Source organism: Microplitis mediator, chromosome 1 (genome assembly GCF_029852145.1).
Source record: "Microplitis mediator isolate UGA2020A chromosome 1, iyMicMedi2.1, whole genome shotgun sequence".
NCBI classification, from domain to species: Eukaryota; Metazoa; Arthropoda; class Insecta; order Hymenoptera; family Braconidae; genus Microplitis; species Microplitis mediator.
The window spans coordinates 15473961-15486465 of record NC_079969.1 but is presented as its reverse complement, the minus strand read 5'-3'; the positions used below and the strand labels follow the sequence as shown (position 1 = coordinate 15486465).

Genomic DNA, 12505 nt, shown 5'->3' with positions numbered 1-12505 from the left:
CGACATATAAATTTTTTCCATGGGGGAGCATCGCTACAAAACTCCCTTTTTTTTTTTTTTTTTTTTTTTTTTAAATTTAATACACGATAATTAAAGTAATGGAATATTTACAAATGATATGAATAAATAAATAATTAAATGAATGAATATAATAAAGTGGTGAATTATTACTTTGTAGAAAAAACTTTGATGTAAAAAAAAATTTTAATCGTGTAAATTTTTAAATATTAAACCGGACTCGGCGTTTTTGGATCTCGGCTGCTGTGTTAATCGGCTGGGAGTTTGTTATCATCGTCGCCGTGTCGACTGAATTTGCCTCGTAGACCGGCTTTAATTTGTCCACAGAAATGGCGATTTATCGTCCACGAAAATCGACGATGAAGTATTTATCGTGTCGGGTTATTACACGATATGGGCCCTCGTACGGCGGCGAGAAAGATGGTCCAACCTGGTCATTCCGTACCAGTACGTGGCTGCAAGTACTAAGGTTCCTGAAACAGAAAACAGAACGCTTGCCGTGACGCGACATGTCGGCCAGTGCCAATGAATTGAAATGACGTTTCAATGTGTTAATGATGTCATGAGGTGAAGTTTTGTTACTGGGAGTGAGTAACTCACCGGGTAAACGAATTGGCTCACCGTACACTAATTCAGCCGGTGTCGTCTGTATGTCGTCTTTCCAGGCAGCGCGTAAGCCGAGCAAAACGGCTGGTAATGCGTCATACCATGACTCTTGGTGACACAAAAGCGCTGATTTCAGCTGACGATGTAAACGTTCGACGAGACCGTTGGCTTGCGGGTGATACGGCGTGGTATGTAGGGGTTTTATTCCGTACATTTTCATCAACGATTGGAATAACGACGATTCGAATTGCGGACCTTGGTCCGAAGTAATGCGTTTCGGTACTACGTGGCGTGAAATCCAGTGCAGCGATAGTGCATGTGCTATCGTTTCTGCGGTTCCATTGGATAACGGAACAGCCTCAGGAAACCTCGTGAATCGGTCGATGATCGTTAAACACTGGTTAAAGCCTCTTGATGTTTTTAAAGACACTAAGTCGATGTGTATGTGCTCGAATTGTCCAGTTGGAGGTTCAAAACTGGCGATCGGCGATGACACGTGTCTCTGAATTTTATTCTTCTGACAGTCGATGCAAGATTTCGCCCATTCACGGCAATCTTTATTAATTGACGGCCAGACATAACGTTTGGAGATCATTTTCAATGATCCTTTGATTCCAGGGTGAGCGAGCGTGTGTAGTGAATCGAACACTTTCTTTTTCAGCGGTCCTGGAACGTATGGTCACACTGTACCTGACGCAATGTCACAGTACAATGCTAAACCGTTGTCAAAATTGATTCGTCGAAGCTGCAACGCGGTTGTCTGTTGCAGTAGTTGTTGAAGCTCGAGATCTTGCATCTGTGCATCGGCAAGTTCTTCTGATGTAATGGCAGTAGACACCTAGTAGCAACGCTACATATATATATACATACATATATAAATTTTTTAACGGATGGTATTTTCGAACCCTACTCAACTAATTATGATAGGCCGTGACAAAAGTCCTTGAAAAATCGACCATGAGGACTAATACAATAGTTAGATTTTAGAAAAATCTACCTAAAAAAAAAAAAAAAATTTATCATTTTTTGGAGGGGGGCCTCTCTGTCCCACAAAAGAGTTTTTTTTTTCAGAATTTCTGCAAAATGTCCCTAAATTTGTTCGAAATGGGACAAAAGTAAAGTGATCTGATGGTTGAAAGCCACAATAAGTAATAATTGGCTTAGGGGGGCTGCTCTGCCCCACCCTCCCCTATTCATGTCCTACCTACTGATGAACAGAACACACACACACGCACACACATTTATAGGTTGAATGGGGAATCACTTTTACAAGTCGTACATATATATATATATATATATATATATATATATATATATATATATATGTATACACACATATTTTTAATCAAATACTGAAAATAAAATCATTTGCCTGACGTTGGAATCGAACCCGGTCCTCACTGTTCCTTCACACCATAGCCAAGTACGTTGACAGCTCAGCCACAATGAAGATTATAAATTCTAAATTCATAGCAAGTATGTAGGTAGGATGCAATGTCAATGGCATCGTATACCCTGAACTGAAAATTACAATCTCAAATAGTAATTTTATCTCCCGGAGTAGCAATTTGTTTTACCGATATTCTAAAATGTACACTACCTACACAGAGAAAAAAATTAACTTGATTCAAATAAACTATTTTCTTTAAAATATCATTCTTGTTTCAAAACATCTAAACTTCTCAATTCAAAAATAGTTCAATCTTGAATGAATAAATTATTACTCTTCAATGGAGAATAAGGATTTTTCTTTTAAAAATTTTACTGTTAAAAGAAGGATTTTCTGTTTTCAAACAAGATGTATACTTATTTCTCCTAAGAATTTTATTCTATTGATTTGAGGCTGATGATATTGACTCAGGATGATACTGACTTAGTTTGAGTATGACGCATTTTTTGAATCAGGATGTTATTTTACTTGATTTAAAAATATACGAAATTATTTTTTTAACTTATTAATCAGTTTATTATACTACAATAGTTACTTATACTAATTTTGATTTGAAAGTTTGATGCATATTTTTATTTAAAAATAAAAATTTATTTATCCTAAAAATGTGAGTAATATTTTTTGGGTAGATTTTTCTAAAATCTAACTATTGTATTTGTCCTCGTGGTCGATTTTTTAAGGAATTTTGTCACAACCTATCATAATTAGGAGTAGGGTTCGAAAATACCATCCGTTAAAAAATTTATATATGTATGTATATATGGGATATAACGCAGTTTTGAGGACACGATTACGCCTACAATTCTTATCAGATCTTAATGAAATTTTTCACACTTATTCTATGGGCGATTATCACGGTTAAGTTCGAAGATGGGCTCAATCGGTTGATTAGTTTAGAAATTATAACTGTTTGAAATTATCACGATTTTTCGAAAAAATCAGTTTTTATCCACTTTCAAGTTCATATAATTTTAAAAATAATACTCATAGACAATTTCCGTAAAAAGTATCTGAAAGCTTGTCTAATAAGCTTTAATTTATGACCTTGAACTTTATGTTTTGACCATTTCTTCCAATAATTTGATGGCCTTGAAAATTTTAATGAAATCAAAAAATGATAAAACATGGTTTTCATTTCACATAACTTATGCATATCCCATTATAAGCCAGTTTAGTCAGTTGTATTTTATTGTGTACAAAATAACCTGTAAATTTCACTGCTATTTTAAATTTTAAAAGTATTTCTTTTATTACTTGTGATGTATCAAATGTACCTCTACTCCCTATGATTATCACTGGTCTTGTCATTACGATAGCACTTACAGATCTTATCGGATCTTTATGAAATTTTTCACACTTATTCTATAGGCGATTATCTTGATCAAGTTCAAAGATGGGCTGAATCGTTCGAATAGATTTGAAGTTATGGCTGTTTGAAATTTTCATGATTTTTCGTAGAAATCGGTTTTTAATCACTGCTAAAACTTATATAACTTCAAAACTAATATTCATAGACAATTTCCGTAAAAAGTATCTGAAAGTTTGTGTAATAATCTTTAATTTATGACCTTAAGCTTTATGTTTTGACTATTTCTTCCAATAGTTCGATAGCCTTGAAATTTTTAACGAAATCAAAAAATGTTGAAAATATGGTTTTTATTGCACATAACTTAAGCATTTTTCATTGTAATCCAATTTCGTTAGTTTTATTTTATTGTGAACAAAATAATCTGCAAATTTCACAGTTATTTTATATCTTAAAAGTATTTCTTTTATTATTTATGATGTTTCAATCGTATCTGTAGTCCTATAATTATATCTGATCTTGCCATCGTAATAACAATTACAATTATGATCTTATACTAATTTTCTATACTTTGTTTACGTGAAGGTTAGTTTGGTACATTACCGATATAATGTTTTGTCAAATCAACTATCTGAAGTTCTCGATCGAAAATAGTCGTTGTCCTTTTTTACCCTCACTCTTAGAAAACGAACCTAATTTTATATCATGACTATAAACTAACATAAGTCACAAGATATGTATCTATTAAAATTTTTATATAGATTAATTCCCGGGAAAAAAAGTTCTTATATGATCATATATAAATCATATAAAAGTGACTCATATAAAATCATATAACGTTTTATAATGAAATTGGTCCGATAAAAACTTATATGACTTTATAAAATCATATATAATCATATAAAATCTTATACAATCATATAAAGTTAGATATACCCGGTAAAAAATGATTTTACCTAACCATATATACAATAAATTTTATATGATTAGATCTCAAAATTGGCAGGATTTGATGATATATAATTATATATAATCATGCATGAACAAAAAAAAAAAAAAAACATCTATCGGTTAACTGCTATTTTGCCAAGGGGTCACCCATCTAACTAATGTTCTACCTCAATGCTGCTCAACTTTGATGATCTCTTGATTGCCGTCTGGTTCTCTAGTCTGCTTTACCCTTGTAAGTCTTTTACAATCTATAGCATTACTTAAATCAAATGATCAAATTGATACATCCTACATCAATAATGCACCAAATATGATCAAATTTTATCACATTAGTGTTTTATATAAAATTATAAATTCCTTTAAAATAACCTGCTTATAAGACCATAGAAATTTATATATAAGAATCATAAAACTATATAAACTTTTATACAATCATATATGATTTTATATAACCGTATTAAACTCTTTTGTACTTGTACAAATTTATTTATAAATTCATATAAAATCACATCAATTTTCATTAATTATCTGAATTCGTAGAAGAATTTTATAAGGTCATATAAGATTTCATATGATCATACATGATTATGTATAATCATATAAAACGTGCTCTTGTAATTTCGCAATGTTATATATATATATAACTTTATATGAAGTTACATCGAATTTTATAAAAATTTTATAAGATTATACGAATTATTGTAAGAATTTTATAAGATCATATGAGTTTTTATATAATCATATATGACTGCATATAATGTATAACATTTTATTTGGTAACGTTATAAACTCATATATAACTTTATAAAAAATCATATCAACTAATATAAAATCCTTATAAAATTATATGAATTCTTATAAGAATTTTATAAGATCGTTATGAGCTTTTATATGATCATATATGATTATTCATATATGAAACTTTACCTGGTATTGTTATAAAGTTATATATAACTTTATATAAAATCACATCAATTGTTATAAAATTCTTATAAGATCATATGAATCCTTATAAGAATTTTATAAGATTATGTAAGCTTTCATATAATCATATATAAACACATATGTTTATATATGCACTGATAGAAGGATTTTTTTGTATTTAAAAAGATTTGTTAATATTTAATAAATAATTTATTAGAGGATAGGTCCTTAACAAATATTTATTAACAGTTAATAAATCATTTATTAGCAGCGATTTTTTTGTGCTAACCAAATATTTATTACTATTTAACAAATGATTTATTAATATTTAATAAATCATTTATTAGTATTTACACACTGGATTATTAATATTTAAAAAATTCCTCTTATTATTTTTAGAAAAGTTTTACATTAATCTTCTCGTGATGGGAAATCTGTAAATAAAATAAAATTATTTATCAATAATAAAATTATTTGAAATAATTTTTTGAGAATAATGAATTGAATTTAAAATAATAAATAGTTGTAAAATAAAAAAGAAACTTACATATTCATTATATTTTTTATTTAAACGAAGTCGTAAACAAACACTAGGGATTATTTCTTTTTGGGTCTCTTCTCGAGTTTTAGTAAGGAATTCACCAAGGATTTCAAAGTCAGTTATATGGTTTACTAGAGTGGGAATACAAAAGTAAATTCATAAATTAGTGTTAATTTTAGAAACGGAATATAAAAAATAAAATAGGATGACAAGACAATGAATAGGTTAAGTACTGATGCTACTGAATATACCTTATATATAACTGTCAACTTACCACAAAAAATCGAGTATAAATCCCACGATTGTAGCAAAGCTTCCATTTTATTAATTGTTTTCCACAAAGTATAAAATAATAAGCAACTTATCGTATGAAAATCATGTATATGCATATATATTTTTTTACAACTACGCGTTAAGTATAGCCATCTATCAACACCGACCACTAACAAAATATTTTTTAACTATTAACAAATCTTATTTGGTGGAAATAAATATTTTTTTCAATATATTAAAGCTTCTTAATAGTTACAAAAATTTTGTTCTCATAAAAAATAGATTTCGTTAATACTAACAAATATTGTTAATAGTAAAAAAATATTTTTCTCACCCAAAAAAATATCTGAAAAAGATTTTAATAAATTGATTTATTAAATACAAACAAATCCTTCTATCAGTGTGATTCTATAAGAACTTTTTCTCGGATTCATATAAAATTACATCAATTTTTATAAAATCCTTATCAAACTCTATATATTCTTATAAGATTTTCATAAGATCATATTAACTTTTATATGATCATATATAATTATATACAAGGATATAAAACTTTATCTAGTACTTTTATAAAGTTATATATAACTTTATATAAAGTCATATCAATTTTTATATAGTCCTCACGAGAGTATATTAATTCTTATAAGAACTTTATAAGATCATATAAGCTTTTATGTAATCATATATAATTTTTATATATTTCATATGATCAAATATAAATTGTATATGAACATATATGTTTATGATCATATAAAATCTTTTTTTCCCGGGTTGGAAAATCTACCTTCCATTTCGGCTGCCGAATGGCCTTTTTTTTAATGACCTTGTTTTCAATAATAGAAAATCTAATGTTATCCAGTACATAAACATTGACCAATGAATACATTTACTGCGAAAATCTTCAAAGAACACAGTAATTATTTGCTATTTTGGGTACACGGAAAAAAAGGAACTGTAATAAATAAAACTTGATGTCTAATAGTTACAATATTTTTAGCAATTGATATTCATTCCAGCAGTAAAATCGTGATTTCAATATTTAATAAATAATAATTAAAAATTGATTGCGAAGATATACAGTTCATTTAAAAAATAATATTATTTAAAACTACAGTATATATACTTAAATTGAGAAATCGTTAGATCATTGCCGAACTTTGCTTTAGCAATTCCTAATTCTCGATCAATTACCAATCGTGTTAATTGATTTCGATGAGTATTTAGTAAGCTTTGGCTTCCATTTTTAAGTGCTAATAAAATCACGCAGCTTTTTGTGCTTGATTTTAAATATTCTTCTAAATTCTATATAGACAAAAATAATTGAATAATCACTTTGCAAAGTTACATGGAAATAATTTTTTTATGTTAAAATATAAAATAAATATATACAAGTTGAGCAACATCATCTTCAGTAATTGTTTCTCCTTCATCTGAGTCTATCTCATTTAGATATGGATCAGAACTATCATTATTCAGTGGTTGAGGAAAAGATGCTGGTATTTCTGTGTTTTATAATCTACATTCATCAAAGTAGCAGAATTGCCAGCAAAAGGATAAATATTACCAATTGACGGAACTACTGAAATCGCGCCTAAAATAATGATGAAACAACAAATAATAATAAAAAAGTTTCAACTATAACAATAATGAAGTAATTTTGATAACAAAGCATACCGTATGCTGGCTAAGGTAACTCAGATGATGCTGTCAGAAAAACATCACTCTGTTCAGTATACTTTCTGTTAAATATATTTTCGTATAATAAAAATGATTAAAATTGCATTAAATTCTCTGATAATTTTCGATACGCACAATTTTTCCGGTTTGTGTTCGACCGGAATTTTCTAGCTTTTTCTTATCTTTTTAAGAATATAAGACATTGACAGAAATTGATAAAAATAGCTATTGACTCATCCTTAAAAAAAAAATAGCTACTCATTATGAAACTACACTGTAAAAAATCACCGGGGTAAGTCCAAGCGGTGTAGGTGTTAAAATTATCGGTGTTAAATTTACCGCCGAAAGCGGTGTGAAAATAACGCCGCCACCGGTGTAAATATTCTGTACCGGTGTTAAAATAACGCCGCCACCGGTGTAAATATTCTAGACTGGTGTTAAAATAACGCCGCCGCCGGTGTAGATATTTTTTACCGGTGTTAAAATATTTTACTTTGTGAATATTTTAACTGACTCGATCACTATACTTGTTAATAAATGATATTTTTTATTAATTTTCATAAAGAACTGACATTTTTTGTGTTTTATAATCATTAAAGTTAATACTCCAAGTGGACGCAATTTACCCCGTTTTTACACCGGTATTACTCCGCTTTTACACCGATTACCCCGCTTTTACACCGGTATTTTTAACACCGGTGTATTACTTCCCCTACACCGGTGTAATTTCATTTTAACACCGGGCGGAGTTAAAATGAGTCCATTTTTAACACCGCTCTTTTTACAGTGTATGAAACAATTAATAATGAAGACAAACCCTATTTTAAAACGAATCGATCAATTAGATGTTTCGTAGAGTCTACTCTGAATTTGTTCAAAGTAATTAATTTTTTATGAACACTTTTTCAAAAAAAAAATATAAGGCACAATTATTAAGAAGATTACTTTTCTCTTAATTTTAATTTTATTTTTCTTATCATTTTCATTACGGATGCTAGCTCGAGGTTTTTCTTTTTGCTGTTTTCTTAAGCTTGCCTACGAGTAGTCCTTATATTCTCATCACCACGGTAAAGTCGTTAACTCCCCAGCTGAGATTAAAGAGTTTTTAGAGTTTCAGTCTGTCGCTGAGGCCTTAGCAACGTCTGCAACTAGTGAATTCCTGGAGGATCTTCTTAAGAAAAAAATCTACAAGAGCTTTATTTTTAAGTATTTATCAGAAAATGGAATTAGTGGTATTCTGAACAGTTTTAACAAAACCAATGTCTAAAGATACGTCTGTTACATTTCAATTTTTCTGAATCACTATTCTAGTTCTATTTCGTTTTTTACTAAGCTCGTCAATTAAATAATCGTAGTTACTATCCAATCTCTTAACTTGAACGAAAAATTGATTTCCTTTAATCTTCTTTGAGTTATCACCTGTCCTATTAGACAATTATCAAAAAAAGCCATTCGACAGCCGAAATTAAAGTAGATTTCTCCAAGGATCATCCATACACGGAAAACACGAGATTGAACTGGCTCCCATCTCGGATGGGACTCACTGCCATCTATAAAAAAAAAAAACGTTTTGATGGGAATCACTACCATCCAGATGGTAGTGAGTACAATCCGCATGTAACTCAGTCCTATCCAGGATGGTAGCCAGTCCCATCTTACATTTATTTCGTTCAGATGGTGGCCAGTACCACGCGCATGTTTGTGGGTCCACTCTTACATGTGAGTGGCTCCCATGTCAGATGGTAGTGGAACCGATCTGCAGATAGTAGCTATTCCTACGTTACCATGGGATCTAGTACCATCGAAAATGGATGTCACTGCCATCTCAGATTGTACTCGCTACCATCTCGGATAGTACTGACTACCATCTACACATTTTTTTCTCTTAAACTTTTTAAACGCCATCACTATGGAGCCTATATACGTAGTTTTGGAGTTCGTTTGGAACATCTTCTACAGAAGCTGTGCACATGATTGACGCGCTATTGTATTCTTAAAAGTAAGCTCTATATTTGAGTAATCATCATTGGTAATTGATAAATGAAAATTGGACTCATAAAAGATTCTTCAAAAAAAATTTTTTTTAGCTTTGCAACTGTGTATAACTCCTTAATTATTGTGTATTACTCTAATATAAATAATTTGTAATTATGGTGTTGAGATTAATTTATATATAATTTTTCTATACATAAATTTTTCCCCGGTAAAATAAAGAGTCAGTTGAGATAAGGTTATAAATATAAAAATAACTTAGATTGTTCATATTTTTTATTTATATTTGAATAATAACAAGGGAAATAACAAATAATACATATTATGATGAACATTTTCAAGCTTACAAGATCGATGAAAATGCTTTTTTTAATCAAACTTGGAAGATTTTTAATCTCCAAGAATTAGAGCATTGTTGGATAACTCAATTTATTCAATATACATTACAATATTCATTCAATTATTATTACATTAAAAAAGAGGTATTATATATTTACTACTAAAATTAAACCCAACGTTTAACAATATATTTATGCCCATTTCCATTATACGTATAATGAGTTATCCAACAATGCCCACAAACATGCGCGTGGTACTGGCCACCATCTGAACGAAATAAATGTAAGATGGGACTGGCTACCATCCTGGATAGGACTGAGTTACATGCGGATTGTACTCACTACCATCTGGATGGTAGTGATTCCCATCAAAACGTTTTTTTTTTTTATAGATGGCAGTGAGTCCCATCCGAGATGGGAGCCAGTTCAATCTCGTGTTTTCCGTGTAGAATAAGTATACTAAGTTTCATTAAGATCGGTGTAGAATTGTGGACGCTATCTTGGAAAAATGGCACGTTATATCGTATATATATATATATATATATAGCCCGCTGTAACTGCATCTGCTTCAAATGTCACCTTAACAAACATACCCTTCGGGTAACTCTAATGCCGGCGGTAAAAAAATTTTAGGAATTTTTTTTGACAATGATAAATCATTGCAGATACAACAAAAAAAAAAATTTTGAAAAAAAAAAATTTTTGAAAAAAAAAATTTTGAAAAAAAAAAAAATTTTTTTCAAAAATTTTTTTTTTTTCAATTTTTTTCGATAATCGATCTTTTTGATCAAAAAAATAAAGATTATCGGTAAAAAAACCATTTTCAAATCGAAAAAATGAATAAAAACCGAGAAACTACCAATTATGGTGATTTTTGACAAAATCGATAAATTTAAAGCTTCGGGGCACTAAGAAAGAAAAATCGCAGCGATTTGAAATTTTCAGGGTTTTTTCAGGACACTTTGAGGTTGAAAAAAAGTCGAAGATATCCTTTGTTCATCCGTTATATCCAAAGTTATCGCAAGATTTCCGAATATCCTTAAATTTGTGAATTTTGACCTGTTTTTTACCATACAATATCGCTTTTAAAAAAATTTTTCTATCAAATGCCACTAATTTTGCCTTATAGAGAATGTTTTCCAGTTTTCAAAACCCTGCTTACATTCTCTGTACGACCAATACATCCGATGTTATTGATTATCAAAGCCAAAATGGACTTTTTTGCTTTGATCAATGATAACTTGGCGCCAAATTGTCGTAGAGACTTTTTCAGGCCGCCAAATTAAAGGGCATAAAATTTCCGAGAAAAGTTAGACATTCGGATTATTCAAAAAAATTTATTGTCGCCCATAGAGGTATTGAAAGACCAGCAAAAATTTTGAAAATTTTTTTTTCGTTGGTTTTCTTATGATCACTCCGGAACCGTACATGATAAAAAATTTTAAGGTCCAGATCTGAAAACTAGAAACTTGAGGCTACAATTTGCTTTTCTTAGTTTTTTTATACGACCATTTTTCACCGAGTTACAGCATGTTGAAAATCACCTAGAAATTTCGGATTTTTCTTCTATCCCTTAATTTCTATGACCAGTGTATTATAAAATAAAATTAAATTAAAATTAAAAACTAAATTAATATTATAAAATATATGATCCTGAAGTTAGCCAACAATTAGAAATTTTCAGATTTTTTTTTTCAACAAATAAATTACAAAAAAAAAAAAAACTAAAAATATATACATGTAGAAAATTTAAAAAACTATAAGTGCAATTTTTTCAAAGATATTTTTTTTTTTTATTATTTATCGTTTCAAATAAATTTCAAAAATTAGTAGACGTTGGCTACCTTCAGTATCATATAAATTATACTTTAATCATCTTTAATAATTATTTTTAAGTTGTTCAGCCACAAAATGTAATTGTAATCTATATTATTAAGAGAATAAGGAAAATTTTGTTCCCAACATATCTATATAATGGAATTGGTCAATATTATTAAATTTGGTATCGTTAGAAAGGTCTTGACTTGAATTTGTGCCTTTGGAGACAAACTCTCCGTTTCTTCTATCTCTCTTGTTAATGAGCGGTGATATGTTTATTTCATCTGCACACTTGATTAAAAATTTTTCACGATTGCAAGATTATCTAGTAATCAAGTTCTGGTCTTTATCGTACATCTCGGATTTTTTTTTTTTTTTTTTTTTTTTTTTAAAGAAAAAAAATTTCGACAAAATTACTAAGGACCTTTTTTTAATGAGTTTACTCTGTTATCTGCTGTACGCGTGTAGCGGCAAACTTACATCCTTTATGGTTTTTAACAAATGAGGACAAAATACATGAAGTCATTACGAACCAGTCTGATGCATCTCAATTCAAAAAATGCTTAAAAGATTATCGATCGCTTGTTTTACACCATAATGATAATAATAAT

General features: G+C 29.5%; 1 protein-coding gene and 1 long non-coding RNA gene across 7 annotated transcripts in view; one reads left to right on the top strand and one right to left on the bottom strand.

Moving 5' to 3' along the window:
• Window positions 1-12505, top strand: part of LOC130678311 (cell adhesion molecule Dscam2) — a 235765-nt gene that overhangs the window by 14999 nt on the left and 208261 nt on the right. The gene's annotated exons all lie outside the window — the stretch shown is intronic.
• Window positions 5582-6144, bottom strand: LOC130678314 (uncharacterized). Its single transcript, XR_008991785.1, has 3 exons — window positions 6071-6144; window positions 5803-5927; window positions 5582-5689 (listed from the first exon to the last, which is right to left on the bottom strand). It is a non-coding gene; the product is annotated as an uncharacterized LOC130678314 (long non-coding RNA).